General features: G+C 35.9%; 1 pseudogene; it reads left to right on the forward strand.

The window, feature by feature from the left end:
- Positions 1 to 12,338, forward strand: part of LOC102481201 (heterogeneous nuclear ribonucleoprotein D0 pseudogene) — a 55,897-nt pseudogene extending 43,559 nt beyond the window's left edge.
- The last annotated feature ends 12,838 nt before the right edge of the window (positions 12,339 to 25,176 follow it).

Raw genomic sequence — 25,176 nt, forward strand, 5'->3', positions numbered from 1 at the left:
CTCTCAAGTGACATAGCATGACCTTTGAATTTGTACCTATGCTCTTCATGTAGTTTTGTAGACTGTTTATTTTTACTTATCTGGCCTTCTGAGATTATTTTTCTACAATGAAAAAAATACACCTACATTTATATTTTTATACATATAATATTATAATACATAATGTTGTTATATATATTATAGCATTATATAAAATAATATATACATCATACAAATTCATATATGTGCATGTTAGTTCCTTAATCCAAAATTCTCCTTAGGAGTTTGAGCTAAAGGCAAAGCCTTGTCTCTTTTTTTTTTTTTTTTGCAATTTTGTAGTATGACATAGTACATTATGCAGTAACAAAATGCACATTGACCATACGAATGAATAAATGGGTGAATACATGGAAGGAAAATGGATAGATGTAGGAACCTAATCCTTTTTTTTTTTTTTTTTGGAGAGATTTTCACTGTAGGGCGCGTGCGCTCGCCAGACAGAGAGAGACATAGAGACAGAAAGCGAGAAATCACCCCCCGGGGGGATGGTCATGCCGCAATCCCTTCTCCTCCATTCTCCTCTCGGGATCCTGGGCACGCACGCACACGCGCCGTGCGTGAGTTTTAAGCCACCGGGTCCGGGACACGAACCGCGGTCGACTACGTGGGAGTCCAGCGACATAGCCATTACGCTAACTGCTGGTTCCCGAGGAACCTATTCTTAAAGAGTTGAATTTCAGGTTCTCCACTCAGTAAGAAAATAACACTTCTCCCAATACTGATTAAAAGCAAAGTACATAAAAATCTAATGTGGCCAGGTTCAGAGGGACATTCTTAAGGCTGCATCTCTGCAACAAATGATTATCTGTAACTCTGGTCTTATTTCATTTTTCTCATCTTCCTCAGTTTTAATCCGTAAGTCTCACTAGAAAAGGTTTATAAATAAATTCCTCCTCCCTCATTGTTCACACATCAGGACTAATAATGATGACACATCCTTATATTTTGTACAACACTTTTGGTTTACAAAACACTTTCACATATTATCTCATTTTATTTTCACACTATTCACGTGAAAAAAAAAGTAAGGAAACAGGCTGAAAGTTGAAGGTGTCAGCCTTTACAGTTAGTGAAGTTTGGCAGAGTCTGCTCTAGGCCTCAAGTATTTCCAATTTAAATGCAAGGTTTTATTTTTCCATATTCCATGTTGCAGCTCCTTCCTCTGGCACTGACAGAGTTAAAATCATGGCTTCTAACCATTAGTCCCACTGTTGCATCTGTGTTCTTTATCTTCTGCTAATTATCACACTTGCTGTCAACACTGCATATTTCAGGGAAAGTGACAATTCAACTTTCTTCTCTCAGACTTTTGAAAGCTTCCTCTCCAGGAAGACAGCAGGTCTAGAGCAAACTATGTGAAGGACAGTGGCTAAGATGTCTCCTGCAACTGGCAGCCTGCCCTCCCCTAACTTTGAAGAAATGCAAAGACAATAAGAGGTAAGATGGGTTGGGGAAATATACTACATATAAGACTTAAACGTTGCACTGTGTGCCAACAAAATTCTATTGTTCTGTGAAAGGTAGGGGAAGAATGCCTGGAAATAAGAGAATTCTTAGAGCAGTTAAAAATGTTATCACAGAGACTGAAATTGAGCAGGAAAACATGAAGGCTTCAAAACTGTTCTTGCTATTTAACTGGGGGAACTGCTCCATTAGCTCAGCTAATTGAACACTCTGTTATCACACTTGGGTTGTCACTGCAGAAGAAAAAGGGGCTGTATTTTTGCTCCCTGAAACAGAATCTGAAACTGGTGAAGAGAGGCAAGGGACAGGATATATGCTGATTACTTTATTTTGACATTAGATCTGTGGCTAGAATTAGCCGTGCGCAGATATAAATATCCTTTTAGACACAACCATCCACAAGCAATCTATGTTATAATTGGCAAAACTGGCCAAGAAGAAAACAGAGTAGAGAAAAAGGAAAGTTTTCCAGGACTAAAGAAGAAATAAAAATCTATGTAGTGTTTTATTTAATGATGCAGGCATATAAAATAGGATGAGCAGCCATACTGTACTTAAAAATGAATATGCAAAGGTAGAAGCAAAAGAAACCATTTGGCTTTTTATACTTGCATTTTAGTTCTGTGCTTTTAATTTTCTAAAATGCCAAAATAAAAAATGCATCAAATATTCTGAGTGAGTTTAAAGATACAGATATACTTGGTCTGGTTAAATGGTCAACTATTATTTAAAAATATAAAACCAGACCTACATTTGATTCCATATATTAAAATATACTCCAGTTGGATTCTATATATGTATTTTAATGGAAAATGGCAACAATATAAGAAGGAAAAGACTTTTTCAGTCAAAATGCAATAGAAAAAATTACAGCAAAAATTAACTGTAAAATTAAGTATACAACAACTAAAGATTTTGCATGCCCAAATAATATTTAAAAGTAAACTAAATTAAAACTAAAAAGCTTAAAAAATAGTTTCATAATATAATAAAAGTTTGACTTAATGAAGGTTCTCAACATTAGATGAAAAGCACTAGAACCAAGTAGAAAAATACTTTATTAAAAAATAAGCAGCAGGTGAAAGGTAAACACTCTATGGTATAATGAATATGGAAAATATTTAGTTTAGTAATTAAAGAATTAAAATATAAGTAAGAAAACACCTCTTTAAAAGTATTTTTACATAACAAAATTTCTGGATTGATGAAGGGAAAAGATAACTCAAAGTTCCAGAAATAGTTAAAAAGTGCTGGTAAGAACTGACATTGGTGTAAGTTTTCCAAGCAACGATTTGTTACTCATCATCAAAGATCCTTAAGAACATTCCTATTTTGAGTTTTCATAACTCTACTAGTGGAACTCTATACAAAGAGAAACATTTGAAATATGGAAAAACATGCATATGTAAGAAAAGTTATTATATTATAGCATTATATAAAATAACAAACATAAATGAAATTACGTTTTTTAACAACTTCAATTTTATTCTATGTACATAAAGGAAATGTATATATAATGTATAAATAATTTTATAAGCATTAGTTATATTGGACTAGTTTTTCTTGTTAACATAATGGGATTCTATGAGTCATTTAAGATCTTTTGGATCTACATTCAGTAACTGATAAAAGCACCTAATACATTGAGTAAAGAAAAGTAAGCTACAAGAGAGATGATACAGTATAAATTTACTTGACATAAAATCAAATGATAACTGTTATTGACAGGTAGTAATACTTCTTCATTCTTTCTCTCATTATTTGTATTTTCTAAGTTTCCTAATTTGACATGTGCTACTTTTGTAATAAGAAAATTAAGAAGATATCACAAGTTAAAGTTCTGAGAAAAGCTTAGCAATAGGACAAAATATTTTTATAGAAACCAATGTTATATATGCAATATATATGTGCTGTATGAGAGTGTGAATATGTGCATGTGGATGTGAGACAGTCTGAAATAAAATACATCAAAATGCTAATTGGTTATGTAAGCAATAATTAAATTTTTACTTTACAATTGGAATTATATCAAATTTTTGTAAGTAAAAAGAATACATGTTTCCTTTTTTAATAAATATACATCAATCTTCATAACAATAAAAAAAACCAAAATATTTAAAGTTAAAGAAAAAAGGAAACAAATAACTGAACCAGTGAAAAAGAAAGCACAAATCAGAAACCAAAACTCAAACAACAGCTGGAATATAACAGGTAAAGTCAATTTTGATGCTATTTTTCACCATGTGGTATATGCCAAAATCCTGGCAAATGATCTTTGGTTTTGATATGTACATTTTAAAGGAGGATGAGGGCCAGAAGGAAAACCTAGATTCTGCCTAACATTGGCAAAAAAATGGGAAACCTTTAGAAAAATCCTAGCTCATGAGTTATGTCCACAATGCAAAGATGAAGTAGAAAGAAGCCAGTCCTATAACAGGAAATAAGAAACAAGAAACAAGAAACCTCTACCTGGCAACTGGTAGAGGAGAAAGCTCTCCCACAAAATTTTATAACTACAAGCAAGTTCTTATATGGATTTGAAGGTTTGTCCCTACACTGTGGCATATGGAAAATGTGAAGGTAAAAAATGAATTTTAAAGATATCTTTAATTGTAATATCTTCAGGCATTTTTAGAGGCAAACATAAATAATGCAGAAAAACACAAAATAACTCAGGCTTCAAAGAATTATCACAGATACATTTCCAAGAAACATGAATGCACATTGAAAATGACAAAACAAATATAAGCAATACCAGAAACAATAGAAATATTAGAACCAAAAGGACACATGATTTTAGAATTTCTAGATAATAAAATGCTTTACATGTTTTAATATACAAGAGAGTTTTTAAAATTATTTATTTAATTTTATTTGTTATTATTGTTTGATGTGCTAAAGGACACATGTGTTCACAAAACAGAGAAAGAAAGAAAGCCACCAGGTTCGGGAGTCAAACTGTGGTTGAACATGTGGAAGTGCAGCATCTTAACTCCCATGCTACCTGCTAGTACCTGAAAGAGATTCCTGAAAGTGAAAAAAAGTAATATAAAGTGAACTGAAAATAAGCCCTAGAAAGGTGAACATATAATAGTTCTTGGGGCCCTCAGGTAGTGTGGTGATTAAGATGTTGGACTCCCACATGGCCGACCATGGTTCAAGTCTCGGACCTGGCTTGCTCTCTCACTTTCTCTATTTCCTTTTCTCATCAAATTAAATAATAATAACAACAAATAAAATATATAAATAAATATTTTTAAAAAGAAAGGTAAATATATAATAGGTCTAAACAACCTAAAAATACATTGTTGGTTAGAAAAAAACTGGGGGGGAAACATATTAAAGAACTTGAAAAGTTTATCTGCACAAATTACTTGGAATACAAACTAAGGGAGAATAGAGTAAGAAAGCATAACATTTTACTTCTCAGAGTTCCAGAAGACAATACTAAAGAGAAACAGGGAGAAGTAATATTCAAAAAATAATAACTTCAAATTTCCAAGAACAAATAAAAGACACAAATCCTCAAATAAAAATTTCAGCTATATTCCAGACAGCATAAAAATAAGAAAACAACTTACAGTTGAAGACATTATAAAGAAATTGCAAGAAACCAAAGACAAAGAGAAAATATTAAAAACTACTGGAAAAAGATGTCTGACTATCTTGAGAAGAATATGACAAGAGTTAAGTTGTCAGCTGATTTCTCAATAACAAAAATGAAAGTCAAACTGTAATTAAATATTTTAAATGTGCTGTCCAAGAATAGCTCTCACTCTAGAATTTTAAATCTATAAAATTATATATCTTTCAAAAATAAAGAAAAAATAAACATACGTTAAGCCAAATACTTGAAAAAATTTAGCACAGCAGATGGATTACTAAAGAAAATTTCAGGCAGCACAAATGACAGGCAGAAGGAAATAATTGTATTTGGAAAACACGATGTAAAAAGGAGGGAAATAAATTTGTAAACATGTGAGTAAAAACAAAAAAAGAGCAATTGTACAGATAATTTAATGATTCTTGTATTTCCCAAATTCTTCTGTTTTGTACATACAAAAAAAATTAGACATAATTTGTGTATGTAACTTGATGAGTTTAGAGCTAAGCATACAGCTGTGGAACCATCACTACAAACTAAGACATAAGCCTATCCATCACTTCTAGAAGTTCCTTCCACTCTCACTATTTTTATTATTATTTTTTTTAGTGATAAGAATACACCATAAGATCTCTCATAAAAATTTTAAGTATACATTACAATATTGCTAATATTGTAATAGGCACTGTGTTTTTTTGTAGGTATCAAGGATTATTTATTTTTGTTAAATTGAAAATTCATACTGTTTGATTACTCTTTCCTTGTTTTCCCCTCTGCCCAGCCACTGGCAACCATCATTCTACTCTATGCTTCTATGAGTTTTACTGTTGTAGATTTATTGTATAACGGGTATCATAGAATATTTGTCCTTCTGTTTCAGGCTTATTTCCCTCTCTTTTATTTTTGTTTTAAGAGATTTTTGCCTTAGGGCACGTGCACTCACCAACAAGAGAGAGAGGGACAGAGGCAGTAAGAAGAAAAGTAAGAAATCACCTCTTGGGCGCATGGCCACACCACAATCCCTTCTCTTCTTTTCTCCTCCTGGGATCTTGGGCATGCACACACACACACATGCCCAGCATGACTCTCAAACCACAGGGTCTGGGACTTGAGTCACAGTGAACCATGTGGGAATCCAGTGATACAACCACTATGCTATTTGCTGGCCCTTCTGGCTTATTTCACTTAATATAATGACATTTAGATTCATCCATATTGTTCCAAGTAGCAAAATTTCCTTTTTTGTTTATTTTATTTCTAGGACAAACAAGAGAAAGGGTCTTGATACCAGAATATACATCCAGCCTTCAGTCAGCCCCAGGTTGCAGGTAAACATAAACCCAGTGTTGTCAGGGAGGTCTCCAGACCCAAACTGTAAGTTGCCCTTATGGGACCATGCCACTATAGCTATTACAGAGTAAAATTACCAGTATACTACAAATTCCACATTTTAATTATTTTGCAATGTTTATTTATCCAGTGAGCCAGCTTCCTAGGAAGTAAGCCTGTCATTTCTAAATTCTATTGGTAACGTTCACAGTACATTGTGACTTGATAGCCATCCAGGTATCAAAGATGTGTCATCCTCCATGCCATCATCCTTCCCTGTCCTAAACAATGCTTTCACCATGTGTCAGTCAGTCAATGTCACTCATTGAATTCAGCTTCTGAAGCTGACTCTTGCCAAGATTGCCCTTAGACTCAATAATGAGCTAGAAGGACTCAGAATTCAGGAAAGCTGTTATAACATTGGTTATGGTTTATTAAACAAAATAATAAAGTCAACAAAAGGAAAAAGACCATGGGCTAAATTCTAGAAGAACCCAGGCAAAAGCTTGCAGATGTCCATTCCCAGTCTCGTGGATTCATTTAATTCTCCCAGCAGTAATGTCCTTACAACAACATGTGAAAGTATTGTCAACCAGGGAAGCCCAAATGAACTTTGGTGTCTAGTGTTTTGATTAGGATCTCTCAGGTAGTCAAACAGTACTAATGTGACTGCCCTTAGATACAGGGAATCAAGCCCCCCAGAACAAAAAGATGAATTCATCATATATTATAATTAGCATAACTATCTGACCAAACTGGGACTTATAGCCCTAAGCCTCAGACATGCAAAACATTCTCATCATGCAGATTACTCCAAGGCTCCTCTTCTAGGTTCAGGCAAAGAGTTCATCTCAAGGACATACCTTTCTAGTGAATGTTCAGACTTTTAGAGGCCTAGTTCTGCTTCCCATAGCATAACAAGGATATTAGAAACAAGAAATAAAAATACAAAACTGGAAACTATAGTTTGATATCTATCATAAATATAGATGCTGACATCCTATGCAGACTAATAGAAAAATAAATCCAATGATATATAAAGCCATAATATATAATGACCAAATTAGTCTTGCCTAAAAATGATCATTTCATTTTAAATATTTAAAAAAAGAGAAAAATCAAATGAATATCTCAATAGATGCAGAAAAGCTATTCATGCAAAATTTATATCAACCTGCAAATACATGAAGATTTCTTTAAGTTAAAAATGGGTAGCTGAACAAAACCTACAGTAAACATAATTTTAATGGTGATATTTTAGATTATACCCTTTAAATTAAGAGAGACCAGATATCTTCTCTTGCCCTTCAATTCAATATTAAAAGATATATAGAAAATAAAAGTTATGTATGTATATTACTAAATTGATTTTATTCTTTATTCTCTAGCCTAAAATAAGGAATAAAACCGATTTAGTAATATACATAACTATATGTGCGTAAAACCACAAAGATTAATAACAAAGTTAAGGAATTCTGTGGATATAAAAAAAATCTAAATATAAAATTAATTAAGTTTATATGAACAGAATGGAAATAATGTGTGAGTTAGAAAAAGGTTACAGCTATAATGGCAAGTAGAGATTAAAAAGAACACAAAAGACTTGTAAGAGAGTTAAGTAAGGTCTGGGCAGGCTCTTCGGGTGAATCCATACTTGGAGCCTAGGAATAACTTCGGAACTTTAGCAAGTTGGTTGCCCACCACTCTGGCAGCCTGGGCTTACCCTGCCCACCAGGAGACTTGAGACTGCTTGGGGCAGGCCTCCTCTCATGAGTCTACACTCAGGGCCTGGGAGTGTATACTAAATAGTACTATGGAACTTTCAGTACCTCATCCCATATGCTGGTCATCAAGCAGCACATGCCTTGATCTAAGTTATATCTCCTTAGATTGCTGCCAGCTCATCAAAAGCTGAATGTCTGACAGAGGAAACAAGCACCTGAGCATACCCGTAACTGCTCTGAACTGGAAGAAACAGCCCTCCAATAGGAACACATCTGGGAAGTAAGGGTGAAATTTCCTCTTTTAGTATTAAAGACGGTACTCCAATAAATAGAAAAAAGTGAATACTGCATTAGAAGACTAGAAACCAGTAAAGATCTTGAAGACACATGAGAAAACAAGGTAGCATTCTCCTCGAGGTGAGCATAGTAGCCCCTCACCAACAGTGGGTAGCACTATTGAATTCCAAATATTCATAATGACAAAACTCAATGAGATGCAAGAGAAAATAGATGATCAGTTCTAGGAAATGAGAATATCATTTCAGAACATGAGAGAGGAATTTCATAAATAGACACCCTAAAAAAGAATCAAACAGAACTTCTGGAAATGAAGAATACAATACAAGAAATTAAAATCTCCCTAGAAAGCATTAACAGCAGATCGGACCATGAGGAAGGAAGAATTTCTGACCTTGAAGACAAAGCCTTCAACATAGACTAAATTACCAAAAAGAATGAAAAAACAGCTAAAGATATTGAGGACAACATACAGGAAATTCTAGACAGCATGAAATGCCTGAATAGCTGCATATGGGTTTTCCAAAAGAAGAGAAATCTACTAAAGGCATGGAAAACCTCTTTCATAAAATACTATCTGAATATTTTCCAAATATAGGCCCAAGAAATAAAAAGGACCCCAAATAGAATCAACACAATAAGATCTTCCCCCTGCACATCATAACAAGATTGGTAAAGTTGAAGACAAAGACAATATTCTAAAAATGGCAAGGGAGAAACGTCAAGTTACTTATAAAGTTTATTCCATTATGCTAGCGTCAGACCTCTCGACTAAAACAATGCAGGCAAGGAAAGAATGGAAAGACATATTCAAAATATTAAAAGAAAAACAATTTCAATCAAGAATACTATATCCAGCAAGATTACCCTTCAAATGGGAAGAACAAATGAAAGAACACTCAGATAAATAAAAACGGAAAGAATTCACCAATACTAGACCAGCTCTACAGGAAATACTGAGGGGACTGTTGTATCAGGATAACTAAAGAGAGAAAAACATAAATAGGAGAACAAAAACAACAGAGAAAATTGCTCACAAAATGATAGGGATAAGTCTACACATATCAATAATAAGGTTGACTGTTAATGGATTAAATTCTCCTTTGAAAAGATTGACTGAATGGATACAAAAACAGAAGCCATCTATATGCTGCTTACAAGAAACACACTTCACTGATATGGACATACATAGACCAAAAGTAAAGGACTGAAAAAAGATACTCTATGCAAATGAAAACAAAAAAAAAAAGCTTGGAGTAGTGATACTGGTATCACACAAAATATACCGTAAGAGGAAAGATGTAAGGAGAGACAAAGAAGGACATTAGATCGTTAAACAGCATGGTACTAGCACAAAAAAAGACAGGTAGACTAGACAGGTAGACTAATGGAATGAAATTGAGAACTCCTCAAAACCCCCAAACATACAGCCAATTGATCCATGACAAAGGGCACAAGAACATCCAGGGCAGAAAAAGAAAATCTCTTCAGCAAATAGTGCTAGGAGAAATGGATATCCACCTGCAGAAGAATTAAACTGAATCCTTATTTTTTGCCACTAACAAAAATCAACTCAAAATGCATTGAGGATCTAAACTTAGAACCTCAAACTATAAAAATACTGGTGGAAAACAGAGGAAAAACTCTTGGAGACCTTGAAGTAGGCAAAGACTTATTAAAGAAGACTTCCAAAGCACAGGCAATTGTCCCAAAAATAGACAAATGAGACTATATTAGGCTGAGAAGCTTCTGCACAACAAAAGAGATAATAATTAGAGTGAGAAGACAACCCTTGGAGCGGGAAAATATATTTGCAAATTATTCCTCAGATAGTAGAGTGATAACCAGAACATACAGGGAACTCAAGCAGCTTGCCTACAAAAAAATAAATAAATAATCAAACCAATTAAAAGATTGGAAAATGAGCTGAACAGACAATTCTCCAAAGATGTGAATGGCAAAAGCATATGAAAATTTGTTTGACATCTCTTACCATAAGGGAAATGCAAATCAAAACCACAATGAGATAGAACTTAACCCGTCAGAATGGCTAAAATTAAGAAAATAAATAAGGTTAAGTGCTGGTGAGGCTGTCCTGATAAGGGAACTCTCCCACACAGTTGCTGAGAATGCAGATGAGCACAACCACTTTGGGAATGATATGGAGTTCCTCAGAAACCTACAAATAAAACTATCATATGACCCTATAATTCCACTCTTAGGTATTTACCCAAAGGACAGAAAAACTGTCAGTCAGAAAAACACTTGCACATCCATGTTTATCACAGCATTATTTACAATTGCTAGGACATGGAATCAACCTAAAATAGATGATTAGATAGGAAAATGTGGCATATGTACTCTATAGAATACTGCTCAGCCATAAAAAAAATGAGACTCTGACATTTGATACAACATGGACAAATATGGAAGACTTAATGCTAAGCAAAAGACTATGAAAGACAGACTTTGTATGTCCCTGTTCAGTATGGACTGACTGATTGTCCTCTACAGCAGAAACTGAAAGTTTGGAAGGTATAGCAGCACAGAGGGCAACAGCGAATACTAGAGATAGTAAGAATGAGGGTAATATGAGAATGGAAAATAGAGGGAAGGATAGAGGGGAGCAGAGGAAGAACAAGCAAATATACTTAATTGACCAAAAAATGAAAAGCTATTTGCTGATGATAATGTATATAGTAATATCTTTGTCTTGACTGATATGCATGGTATTTGTGCTGGAAAAAGCAATGCTGTACAATGTAAAGATATATGTGATTAAACATAAATTAAAATAAAAATTTAAAAATAAATAAGATAAGGACAGTATAAAAAGACAGGTGATTAAACTTAAAGTACTATAGATAGAGAATGCCAAGTCAGAGGGGGCGAAGATCGACGCCAGTAAGAACGAGGAGGATGAAGGCCATTCAAATTCCTCCCCAGAAATCACCCCCCAGGGGGGATGGTCACACCACAATCCCTTCTCCTCCATTCTCCTCTCAGGATCTTGGGCACTACAAAGAAAGATCTGAAGGACTACTTTTCCAAATTTGGTGAAGTTGTAGACTGCACTCTGAAGTTAGATCCTATCACAAGGTGATCAAGGGGTTTTGGCTTTGTGCTATTTAAAGAGTTGGAGAGTGTAGATAAGGTCATGGATCAGAAAGAACCTAAATTGAATAGGAAGGTGATTGATCCTAAAAGGGCCAAAGCCATGAAAACTAAAAGAGCCGGTTAAAAAAATTTTTGTTGGTAGCCTTTCTCCAGACACACCTGAAGAGAAAATAAAGGAGTACTTTGGTGGTTTTGGTGAGGTGGAATCCATAGAGCTCCCCATGAACAACAAGATCAATCACAGGCATGGGTTCTGCTTTATTACTTTTAAGGAAGACGAACCAGTGAAGAAGATAATGAAAAAGAAATACCACAATGTTGGTCTTAGTGAATGTGAAATAAAAGTAGCCATGTCAAAGGAATAGTATCAGCAATAGCACCAGTGGGGATCTAGAGGAGGATTTGCAGGAAGAGCTCGTGGAAGAGGTGGTGGCCCCAGTCAAAACTGGAACCAGGGATATAGTAACTATTGGAATCAAGGCTATGGCAACTATGGATATAACAGCCAAGGTTACGGTGGTTATGGAGGATATGACTACACTGGTTACAACAATTACATATGGTGATTATAGCAACCAGCAGAGTGGTTATGGGAAAGTATCCAGGCGAGGTGGTGATCAAAATAGCTACAAATCATACTAAATTATTCCATTTGCAACTTATTCCCTACAAGTGGTGAAGCAGTATTTTCCAATTTGAGGATTCATTTGAAGGTGGCTCCTGCCACCTGCTAATAACAGTTCAAACTAAATTTTTTGTATCAAGTCCCCAAATAGAAGTATGACGTTGGGTCCCTCTGAAGTTTAATTCTGAGTTCTCATTAAAAGAAATTTGCTTTCATTATTTATTTCTTAATTGCTATGCTTCAGAATCAATTTGTGTTTTATGCCCTACCCCCCAGTATTGTAGAGCAAGTCTTGTGTTAAAAGCCCAGTGTGACAGTGTCATGATGTAGTAGTGTCTTACTGGTTTTTTAATAAATCCTTTTGTATAAAAATGTATTGCCTCTTTTATCATCAGAATAGGAAAATTTGAGGGATATGAACCAGCAGTTAGTGTAATGGCTATGTCGCTGGATTCCCACGTAGTCGACCGCGGTTCGTGCCCCGGACCCGGTGGCTTAAAACTCACGCTGGGCGCGTGTGCGTGCGTGCCCAAGATCCCGAGAGGAGAATGGAGGAGAAGGGATCGCGGCGTGACCATCCCCCCTGGGGGGTGACTTCTCGCTTTCTGTCTCTATGTCTCTCTCTGTCTGTCTGGCAAGCGCACGCGCCCTACAGTGAAAATCTCTCAAAAAAAAAAAGCCCAATGTGACAGTGTCATGATGTAGTAGTATCTTACTGTTTTTTTTAATAAATCCTTTTGTATAAAAAAAAGTACTATAGATAGATACTTTTTAAATTCATAAATGGTGACATAGGTAGTGTTTATCTATATAACTTTGCTGTATGTTTAATTATAAGTTTTCTCTAAGTTGATGCATAAGGAATAACCAATAACATACAAAAAGATACCAAACCTCATTAGCAACCAGGGAAATACACACTAAAGTCTTCAGAGAGAGATAATATTTTATATCCACTTTGTGGATAAAAATTAAATTGTTTGATAATATCGAGTTCACAAGGATGTGGATTAGCTCTATTATGAACTGCTGGTGGGTATTTAAGTACTAGCAAAGACACTTTGCCATATTTAGTTAACTGAAAAGTGTTAACAGAAATGACTCCTAGTGACTCAGAAATTTTATTCCTGGACACGTACAGCAGACAAGCCTTCTCTCTGTGTACCAGAAGGCACATCCAAAAATGTTTATAGTCATACAGTTTCATAATAGAAAAAGATGAAGCCCACCCAAATGTCCACATATGGAAGCTTGGCTTAATAAATAGTTGGATATTCACAGATCAGAATATTATATTGCACAATATATATGAACACACATTGATGAACCCTAGAAACTTATTGTCGCTTACCTTAAAAATCATCTTCTGGGGACCGGCAGTTGGTGTGGTGGTTAAGGTGATGGACACTCCCACATGGCCAAGTACGGTTCAAGTCCTGGACCTGGTGGCTTGCTTCCTCACTTGCCCTCTCTCTCTCTTCTTTCTCCCTCTCTCTCTTGGGGCGTGTGTGTGTGGGGGGGGAGTCAAATTAAAATAAGGAATGAATAAATAAAAATTTTAAAAATAGATCTTCTGAAGAATATACAATTTTATGTGACATTTAGGACAAACTCATAGAAACAAAGAATAGGTTAGTGGTTGCCAGGTGCTGGAGAACCAGGGAAAATGGGGAGATGCCAAAGTTACACACTTTCAGTTTTAAGATGAATGAATTCTGGTGATCTAATGCTCAGCATGGATGGTGAAAGATGTGTTATTAATTTGATTGGATAAAGACAATAAAGACATACATCAAATGATCATGTTGCACATCTTAAATTTACACAATATTTGTTTATTGGATGTTAAAAAATAACAAAAAGACAAAAGCAAAAACAAAATGTGATTAAAATTAAAAAGATGAGCTAGAAATTATATCAGTGCATTTGAGGACACTGTTATTTATGGGAAGAGAAAGGAGGACCAGATTGGTGAGAGAAATCAAATCTTTCAAGAGTCTTGTCAATGCTGGGAACCAGCAGTTAGCGTAATGGCTATGTCACTGGACTCCCACGTAGTCGACCACGGTTCACGTTCCAGACCCGGTGGCTTAAAACTCACGCCGGGTGCATGTGCGTGCGTGCCCAAGATCCCGAGAGGAGAATGGAGGAGAAGGGATTGTGGCGTGACCATCCCCCCTGGGGGGGTGATTTCTCATTTTCTGTCTCTCTGTCTCTCTCTGTCTGGAGAGCGCACAGGCCCTATAGTGAAAAAAACTTCTCCAAAAAAAAAAAGAGTCTTATCAATGCTTAATTTTTAAATCGAGTATTGAAATGCTAGTGTTTCTTAGTATTAATTCATTTTAATGTAAAGATGTTATAAATATCCTTTGTATCTGTATAATATTAAAATAGTTTAACCCTAGCCCTAGGATCTTTAAATATGTAATAATAACTAATGTAATATTTAAATAGCTTCAGGCTTAAAAAAAATAGCATCTTCATCCTTACCTAATAATGCCTATTTAAAAAAAAAAAAAAGCAGGATCAGTAACTACAAGTTTACTCAGTCATTAAAAAGGAAGGAAATTCTACCATCTGTAGTAACGTTGATGAACCTGGAGCATATTATGCTAACTAAAATGTATTGAGTACAAAAAGACAAATACAGATCTCACTCATGAGTAGAATCTAAAAGAGTTGACCTCACAGAAATAGAATGTAGAACAGTGGTTTCTAGAGACTGGGGCCATTCATAGGTGGTAAGGACGACTGGTCAGAAAGTTACAAAATCACAGTAAAATAGGAGGATTAAATTCAAGATATCTACTGAGAACATAGTGACTATAGTTAATGATGTTACGTTCCTGAAAAATGCTGAGACTTGGCGTTAAGAAGTTAGGTTTTATTTTGCCTCCTCCCTCATTTAGGTCATATTTAGATACTAATAATCCCTGTTTTACTAAACAAAAAAAGTTGTTTTGTTTGTTCTTTCCTCCATATCTTCTTATTTCTTTGCCCTTTAGAAGGTCAGTTGTGCATTTAGTTTTTGCAGTAGTGAACCTAGCTTTCAGAAAATGAATACTCACAAGGTACTTCTGCCGTTGTTTTGGGCCAGATCAATCTGAGATGTTTTATCTTTTGATTGATGAAAACACGGCCCTCAGAACCCTTTTTTCTTTTTTCAGATACTGGCAGGTTATCGGCTAGTAGAATACTGAAGGTTAAGATAATTTTTTTTTCTCTATCACTGAATAAATGCAAAAAGTGTTTTAAAAGAGAATCATCAGAGGTTTCTATTTTGATAAACTATGCCAAAAATAAAAGTTGATATTAAGCACTTCCAACCAATAGTGCTTTGGGGCTAACACACATCTTAAAATAAATAAATAAAAGGTTCCAACTGTGCACTTTGCTCATATAGCCTATTACCTATATTTGGGGTCAAAATCAGAAAAATAATACATATAAAATATAGCTCATCTTGGGGACCAGCCGTTGGCATTATAGCTATGTTGTTGGACTCCCATGTAGTCTACCACAATTCAATTCCTGGACTCAGAGGCTTAAACTCATGCCAGGAGCATGTGCGTGCATGTCCAAGATCCTCAGAGGAGAATGGAGGAGAAGGGACTGTGGCATGGCCATCCTCCCCAGGGGGTTATTTCTCACTTTCTGTCTCTCTGTGTCTCACTCTCTTTCTGGCGAGCGCATGCACCTTTAGCAAAAACCTCTCAAAAAAAGAAAAATTTAAAAAAAGCTCATCTTTATCTGTGACAAACATACCAACATACCATATTTTTTTTCCTCATCAGCCCTGATTAGTTCTACTAAGTCATGCAAAAAAAAAAATTTATATTATTCTTCATTGAAGGACAGAAGACAGTATTAATTAATTAATTAGTTATCCTTTTGCCTTTGTAAAAATTCAGTGAGTGCATATTTTGTATTCTGCTGTTATCAGGTTAATAATCATTTTAATTAGAAAGTTATTACTTTTTGACATTTTTTCAAGTATGAAAAATATAATTATTTTGCTATTAAGTGACTTGCAGATTAACATACTGAAACCAAAAGACGCCATTAGTGTAACATAACTAACTTATCCAAATGTTGAAGACATCATCTAGGTACATAATGATTCTAAAATTTAGTTTATAAGGACCAGCAGATGATGTAAAGGTAATGTCAGTGGACTCCCACCTAGTCAACTCGGTTTAAGTCTCAGACCTGGAGCCTTGAAATTCACAATGGGCACGTGTGCATCCATGCCCAAAATCCCGAGTAGAATGGAGGAGAAGGTACTATGGCATGTCCATCCCCAACTGGGGGGTGGGGGCGGAGGGCGAGCAGCTGATTTCTCGCCTTCCATTTCTCTCTGTCTCTCCAACGAGGGCACATGCCCTATAGCAAAAAATATCTCTAAAAATAAATAAATAATAACTTTAAAAACAATCTAGCTTATTGATTATATATTTATAATATACATATGAAATACATAAATATATAATATTTATAATATAAATATATACTATATAATATTTTGCTTTGTTTTGACAGGGTCTCACTATGTCACAATCCTTAGCCTCCTAAGTAGCTGGGACTACAAACAAGCCCTACCACACCAAAATTTAAGGATGGATCAGGAATCTAACCCTAGCCTCCCATGTGGCTTCAGCCTGCTAAGTAGCACTGTCAACCAAAGTACGGGACCCTATCAAATATTTTTCTGAGATTTAAAACAAGTGATAATGTCAAGACAACCTATTTATAATCCACTCATGATGAAATTACTATGGTAGTATGGTCATATAATCTCCCCCAATGGAAGGCATGGGGCAGATGTGATAGGCAGAATAATAACCTCCCAGAGATATCCAGGTGAGCTTACATTAAGATTCTTGAGAAGGAGAGATCATCCTGAATTATGTGAATGGGCCCAGCGGAATCACAAAGATAGATAATAGTGAAAGAAGGAGGCAGGAGAGTCGGAGAAGAGATCATGACAGAAGGAGAAGTCAGACGAAGAGAAATAGGAGAGAAGGATCTCCTTTCCCAAAGAATGATCACATCAAAAGGAAATTACTAATTGTTAATATCTGTAAGAGTCAGCCCGAATGAAGCTGCATTCAGATGAAATGTCTTATCCTTGCCCACTCTGAGTTCTAGGAAAAGGCAGAAAAGAAACAAAACATTCAACTCAGGATATTATTTAAAAACTGCAAATAAATCAAATAGGAAAATAAATGAAATGAAAGAAATAACAGAATACTGAATAAAAAACAGAAGTAGGCGATTTATGAATTGTAATAATAATAGTAATTTCCTATAATTCTAAGACGTAATACTTTTTAAATATTAGACATATCTATAAAAAAACTAGTAAAAAGAGTGAATATGCAAATTATAATAATAAAAATTAAGAGGGTGAAATAATAGTGTTTTTAGCTACCATAACAATATATCATAAATTGGATGACTTAAACATAGAAATTTGGGGGCCAACAGATAATGCAGCAATTATGTTGCTGGACTCCCATATGGCCGATGGTGGTTCAAATCCCGGACCTAGTGGCTTAAAAATCAAACCAGGCACGGGGGAGGAAGGAGGATGAGAAGGGATTGTGGCATGGCCATCCCCTGATGGGGGTGCTTTCTCATTTTCCTTCTCACTGTCTCTCACACATTTATTTATAATAAGTTTGGGGGCTAAAAGACTGAGCTCAGGGTGCCAGCAGGGTCACATTTTGGTGAAGGCTCTCATTCTGGCTTGCAGATCAAGCACTTTCCTGCTGTGTGCTCACATGGCCTTTCCTACACATGTGTGCATAGAGTGTGCTCTCTGTCTTCCTTTTCTTACAAGGCCACAATAAGGCCGAATCCTATCAAATTAGGACACCCCCCCCTTTTGATCTCATTTAACCTTAATTACCTCCTAAAAGTCCTGTTTCCAAACCTAGTCACATCAGGGCTTAGGGCTTCAACACATACATTTTAGAGAGACACAGTTCATTCCACAGCATTTTACCTATGGTCCCTTCAAATTCATGTCCTTCTTGCATGCAAAACGTATCCATTCTAACCTAATAATTCCAAAAGTTTTAACTTACTCCAACATGAACTCTGAAGTCTAAAGTCCAAAGTTTCATCCAAACATCATCCATTAATAAATTAAATATGGGTGTGGGGCAAAATGTGAGCCTATGAAACCAGACAAGAAATGTGTCTCTAAAATACAATGGTGGGACAGCTGGCCCATTCCAAAAGGAAAATACTAGAAAGGAGAGAGCAGTGAAGATGAGATAGGAGTTAGATCCACTTATAGGTAGACAGGGTGAGGCCCCCAAAAGAGGTCACTATGTTTTTCTTTTTAATGATATCTCTCTGTTTTCGCCCTATGGTCTGGCTAATGTACAACATACACTCCTTTTACCTGCCTCTAAAGCATCCATGACTCCTTGCTAATAAGGCAGGAGACAGGGATATTGCACACACAAGGTAAAAGCAAGGATGGAGTCACAAAAGCTAAGTATTCAGAGCCAAAAGCTGCCTACATTAGGATTCAAAGCCACTGTAGGTAAGGGCAACAGTTTCTATTTAGGAACTATATTCTAACAAGAAGTACAGAACCACTATGGTCTGCTGACCACAGGAACAGATTAATAACTACCACGTAACTATTTTCTAAAGCCTCCTTCCTAACCAGAGAGCCAATCTACTGCTCCGACTGCTAGATAAAAAGCACTTGCCTCCAGCTCCTCTACAGCAACTTATTCAAGCCCCCTTCCACTCAACTACAAGCTTTGTCTCTTTCTTAATAAACTTTGCTTACTATTCTCTTGGTTTTGTCTGGGCTTCTAATTCTTCCTGAGTGATGGACAAGAACCAGCAAAGATGTCAGGTCTGATCACTCAGCATTCCCACATCAAAGGGTCTCAAGCAAACCAAAGCCAATTCCATTAGCTCTCAAGACTAGAAATAAGCCTCTTTAGTTCAGAACTCTATCCTCTAAGCCCATTAGGGCAGCAGCATCACCCCTACAGCTCTAGGTGGGGTCCTGCCCGGATGGTTCTGGAAGGCCAGCTCCTGCCCCCAAGACTCTAGGAAGACTCATTCCCCCCACCTCACCCTAAGCCAAGGTTCTGTAAGGCAGTCTCCTCCCCAAAGCTTTAGGCAGAGAGCTGTCGAAACTCAAGTGGTGGTAGCAGTGATGATCTCTCTGTTTCTGTCTCATGGAATAAATAAATAAATAAACTTGAAAAGAAAAGAAAAGCCACATGGTTACTATATGCAATAAAGTTTTTAAAATAATGGTAAACAGTGCTTACTAGAAAATCACTTAAAATCATTGAAAAGGATACACATCCATTGGATAAATAATATCTAACACACATCCAATTACAAATGTCCTTATTAAATTTGGGAGGAAACAATGAAACTTAAACCTACCACTATTATATTATGGACATTTCTATCATCTTACCCAAATGCCGGCCATGTAAGTAAGGAAAGCATCCTAGGCATGCCGGCTCCTGTAGTCACCAAGTGGATGAGATAAGCCACCCTTTGTGCCCTGCCTGAACACCTGACTCACAGAGTAATGAAAGTTATAACTGAGCTGTTTCTCTTGGGCCACTAGGCTCACATCGTTTGCTAGTTTGACCGGATGTTAATCCAGGACTATAACTTCGGCTCTAATAGAAAACAGATGTAGCAACACAGAGAAAAAGAGTTAAGGGAAAGGAAAGGAGAGCAGAAAAGAGAGGAGGGGAGGATTTAAATGAGCATCACATGACCTCCTTTATCCCTAGATCACGTGAGCAGGAAGCTTAGTGCTTTGCTGGACTTCCTATTTATTAGAATCAATAAATGCCTTTTGTGTTGTTGTTTTAGTTAGGCTGAGCTGGATTTCTCTCACAACAGAGTGCTGACTAAAAATCTCCTCCAGGTAGAGGACCCGGTCTGGCTATTTACAGAACTCTACCCAGCAGGATAACTGTTCAGCCATTAACCTTCTTAAAATATTGATGAAGATTAAAGTGAATACTGGGGAAGTGAATTTTACTTCAGCTCACACAGGCTTACTTTGTTTTCCTGGGGGAATAGATTATATGACAAAACTAGGTCATCAGGGCTTATAATTGGTGGAAAGATGAGCATAGAAGGAATCAAAAAGACAATTTTATTTCTCTTACAATCAAAGTTTGCCAGCAATGTACATGTCACATCACCAGTTAATACTATTGGCCTTTTCCTTCTTTTGTAGCCATGTTGTCATTCCTAGATCTACTTTCAGAAATAAGATTTACAGTTCAGAATACCTAGGAGATTTATTTGCTGGGTTTGATTCTGCTAGAGCTATAGAAGAGGAAAAAAAAAAAGTCTTAATGATTCTGACATAATGAGAATAGCAGCATTCCTTGTACGCATAGCTTTTCTGCAGCCAATTCTTAAAGAAAAAAGATTAAATTGTCTTTGAACCATACCTTCTTATTAATCACATTAATTTACCATGTTTTTATAAACTCTGTTGTAGCCACTTACATAAATGCACTATATTGGTTCTACTACAAATCTAAATTAGTAATAACTCATTGGCCATTGTATTGCAAAACAACCTCCTATTGTATAATGATGAAAAAAAATCAATAAACAGGTTCTAAACAAAGTTGACTGCAGAAGAGACAAAAGGAAGAAAGAAATGGCCTTGTTACTCAGTCATTTTTAAATCTGTTGAATGCCAAACCAACCGCAGGCAAAGAATGTGGCAAGAGTACAGAAAGCTTGATCAGGTAGCTCCATCTACAGTTTCCCTTCTTGCTTCCTTAGCAAAGCCACCAAAAATTTAAATAAGAATTTAATCAAGTAGATTTATTCTGAAAAATTAGCCCATTTGTAACTCACTAAGACTGGGTAATAAATAACAACTCACTATATTTGAGAAAGATCTTCCAAACTTTCAGGTATTCATGGCGCTGGCACATTTTGAGATAGTAGAAAGTAAGACCATTCTAAAATTCTGAAATGTGTGAGGGGACTTCAAAAAGTTTGTGGGGTAATTGAAGTAAGATATGAATTTATTTTGGTGTGCAAAAACTTTGAAACCTGCGTACAGTTTTCTCATCCTGAAACTGAAAACTACGTACTGTTCATAAACTGAAGACACTCATAGTCAAAATTTAAAATATTATGGATATTGTGCCTGGTAATAAAGTAATGAATCTGGGGGAAAGCATTCTTCTAAAAATAGAAACTAAAATAAACATATTAAATATTACAACAATCAAGTTAAAATAAAGAAAGCATAGAAGTATATTTAAGAATTTAAAGTCTCTCTTCCTATAAGTTCTACACCTTGCCTGCAGAATATCAGTTAAATTTCACTTCACTAAATGAAAAAACATGCACAGGCACACATGTTAAATCCAATACTTAAAAAATGCAGTCTGTTTAAAGTGATAGACTACTCTGATTTGAACTAATTCCTAAAAGATAAACTAATGTCTATCTCTGGAATCAATGTCCATATGACCAGAGTTGGCATATAAATACCACAGCTCTCTTGATCTTCGGCCAAGATAGCACGTAGGTTAAAGCACTAGATAATATGCCCTCAACTGACTGCCTTTCCTTATGTATTTAATGTTTTCACTACCATACCAGAATTTTTCAGTTTTACTTCCAAACTATTTGAGCACAAATCTCTATTTCAGTGTCTGAGGAGGTAAGGCGTAGGTGGGGAGAGAGAAAGTGAGAAAGCACCCTTCTCTAGGGGGCATGGCAATGTCTCAATCTCCTCACCTCTCTCCTCCTCTCAGGATTTTGGGCACACATTCACTTGTTCCCAGCATTTTTCAAGCTACCGAATTGGGAACTGAACCGTGTTGTCCGCCATGTGAGATTCAACATCCTTAATCACCAAGACATTGCTGGCTAATTTTTTAAGTGCAAACAACCGCAACAGTGTCGCACACAGTGATCTTTCCCAAACCATCCCAGCTTGCCAGGATTGCTAGGATTGTACACACGCTCATGTGCCTAGCATGTGAAGGCCAAGGTGGAAACCTGAGAACCTTGAACATTTTCAAAGTTTAAAAATACAGAAAAAATGGATAATCTTAACTCCATTTTTTATTTCTGCTTCATTGTGGCAACCACGTTTTTCGAGTTGTAATATGTATCCTTTCACAAATCATTCCATATTCATAAAAGTACCTAACCTTATAAAAGGTATCTTTCCTTTTTTTTAATGTCTCCTTTTTTATTTTCTTTTATGAATAGGTAAACATCAACCTAACATGGGATTTTAATTCACATTTTCTGGAGTGTTACTACAGTTGTGGCAATTACTCCTCTGAGAATTATCAGCTTATATCTCTTATCGTTGAGTTCCTTGAAGTTTTAAAATCAATTTATACTATTCTTTAGAAATTCTGTGTTATCTGTATCAATGTTTTGAGGAAGACCTGTTCTATGTAATATTCAAATTGATGGTAAATTTGTGGTTATTAAAATTGCGTAGTGTTGAAATAAGAGTGGAAGTATTGAGTCCATTAAGAATATACATAGAGGGATCAGCAGATAGCATAATGGTTACATTGCTGGACCCCCACATAGTTGACTGTAGTTCAAGTTCCAGACCTGGTAGCTTACAACTCACACCAGGTGCATGTATGTACATACCCAAAATCCTGAGAGGAGAATGGAGGAGAAGGAATTGCGGCATGGCCATTCCCTCTGGGGGATGATTTCTCACTTTCTGTCTCTGTTTCTGTCTCTCCAGAGAATACACATCCCCTATAGCAAAAACCTCTCTACAAAAAAAAAAAGACAAATATAGGTACATACACATTTATGTGTGTATATATACATGTGTACAGACACATACACACGTGTCCAACTTATAGGGGAAATTATTATATAATAAAAGAAGAGTTATGACTTCAAGAAAAAAGAAGATGTCTTGTTTAATAAATGACACTGGAGGTCCAGCTGCACCGGCATTTTAGTAGCACACCAATCTGCAGGCTAAAGCCATATGGAAGATGAGTGTTCAGTTCCCAGGATGGCCTTTACATACTAAGCACATGTGCATGTGTAAGAGATCCTGGCCAACCGGTAGGGATGGGGAAGATTACAGTGTGGGATCCTGTTGTGGGTTTCCCAGGATGGCCTTTACATACTAAGCACATGTGCATGTGTAAGAGATCCTGGCCAACCGGTAGGGATGTGGGAAGATTACAGTTGTGGGTGCTTGTTTTTCTCTCTCTCAACCACTCTTTCTCTCTTTTTTCTCTCTCTCTGCCATAAAAGAAAGAAAGAAGCTGTAAAACGTAAGTGGACTGGAATAATGAATAATCTCTACGAAAAGTTCAGACCCTTGCTCCACTTTAAATAAAAGAATACTGGATTAGGAAAGAAAAGGGGATGAAATAAAAGGAAAATAAAAGAATTCAGTTCTCTGAATCCTATTTCTTCCCCAGGAGGTATATATACTGCCAGAGGGAAGCTGTGACAAATGAATGTGAAAGCTTTTTGTCAGCAGAACAGAAAATATAGTCTGTAAACATGAAACAAATACTATTATATTGTATTTTATCCAATTAATGCTTTGCAGCCAGAGCTCCCTACTCAGTGGTAAGAGTAGGCCACTAAGGACTAAATGCTTTTCTCAGAGAAGGAGAAATTACAACAAAAGGGAGAACAAGTTGCTACAGCTCTGTGATAATGCATATCATATATATAAAAGGAATATGAATGAGAACTTTCTCCTGTAGATCTTAAGATATAAAGTGAAGCAGAGGAAGTTCGCTCTCTTCTCATTAAATCAAAAAGAAATCTCCACGAATGAAAATGAAAGCTTTCCAAGTGGTGTGGTCATAACATAGTCATTAAATGCCCAAGTGCCAGCCAGATTTCTTCTTTTTTCAAAATTATAATAATTGCAATTGACCATTACTGATAATTACAGTGATCCAAGAGTCAAATTCCATTTTTTTTCTCTTTTCTTTAATAAATGCTTACTTTCCATGCAGTTAAACCAAGTTTTCTTTTACTTAACCCAAATTCTTTCTGCCTTTTCCCTGTCCTCACACAAAATAACTTTCTCTTTGTTTTGCCTTCTCCTTTACTTTACTTGTCTTATTATGATGGCTACTTCTTTGGATTTTCCCAGGAGTTAATCAGAAGGTGTCTGGCTAAATAAGCATTATGTTAAGGTAGAATTAAAAGATTAAGTATGTAAATGATTATTTCTAAAAAAAGTTCAATATATTCTGAGGCCTTGAATGATTTCATACCTTCTGATTATTTGGGTGATTAAAGTAGGAGTAAGTAATCAAAGGTCCTAACAAATTTCTTGATGAAAGAAGCAAGTTATAAAGAATGATTAGCTAAGGTTTCCAATTTTGCATTAGTACTATGTTTCTCAGACCACATAAAAGTATCAGTCTCCTAGTTGGGTGGCATAAATGGTAATTTCTGTTGTGAGGCTCCACGACGATTACCTACAAATAAAATCTTTAATGTTTCTTACCTTCTTGAATTAATGCATTCAGTATTCTTAGCATCCTTTTTTTTTTTTTGAGATAGATTTTTATTTTATTTTATTTTTTTTATTTTTTTTTTTTTTTGCTATAAGGCGCATGTACTTGCTGGAGAGACAGAGAGGCAGAAAGACAGAAAGCAAGAAATCACCCCCCAGGGGGATGGCCATGCTGCAATCCCTTCTCCTTCATTCTGCTCTCGGGATTGTGGGCACATACAATCCCTTCTCCTTCATTCTGCTCTCAGGATTGTGGGCACATACACACACACACCCAGAGTGAGTTCTAAGATACCATCTGAGACTCAAACTGCAGTCAACTACATGGGAGTCTAGTGATGTAACCATTAAGTCATCTGCTGATTCCTCCAAGCATCTTTCTTAAAAACTAAAATGCCTCTAAGTCAAGTTGCCCTAAGCCATCCACGGCATAAGTTTGTCAGCTTGCTTTTTT

The sequence above is a fragment of the Tupaia chinensis genome, unplaced genomic scaffold (assembly GCF_000334495.1).
Source record: "Tupaia chinensis unplaced genomic scaffold, TupChi_1.0 Scaffold000622_1, whole genome shotgun sequence".
NCBI classification, from domain to species: Eukaryota; Metazoa; Chordata; class Mammalia; order Scandentia; family Tupaiidae; genus Tupaia; species Tupaia belangeri.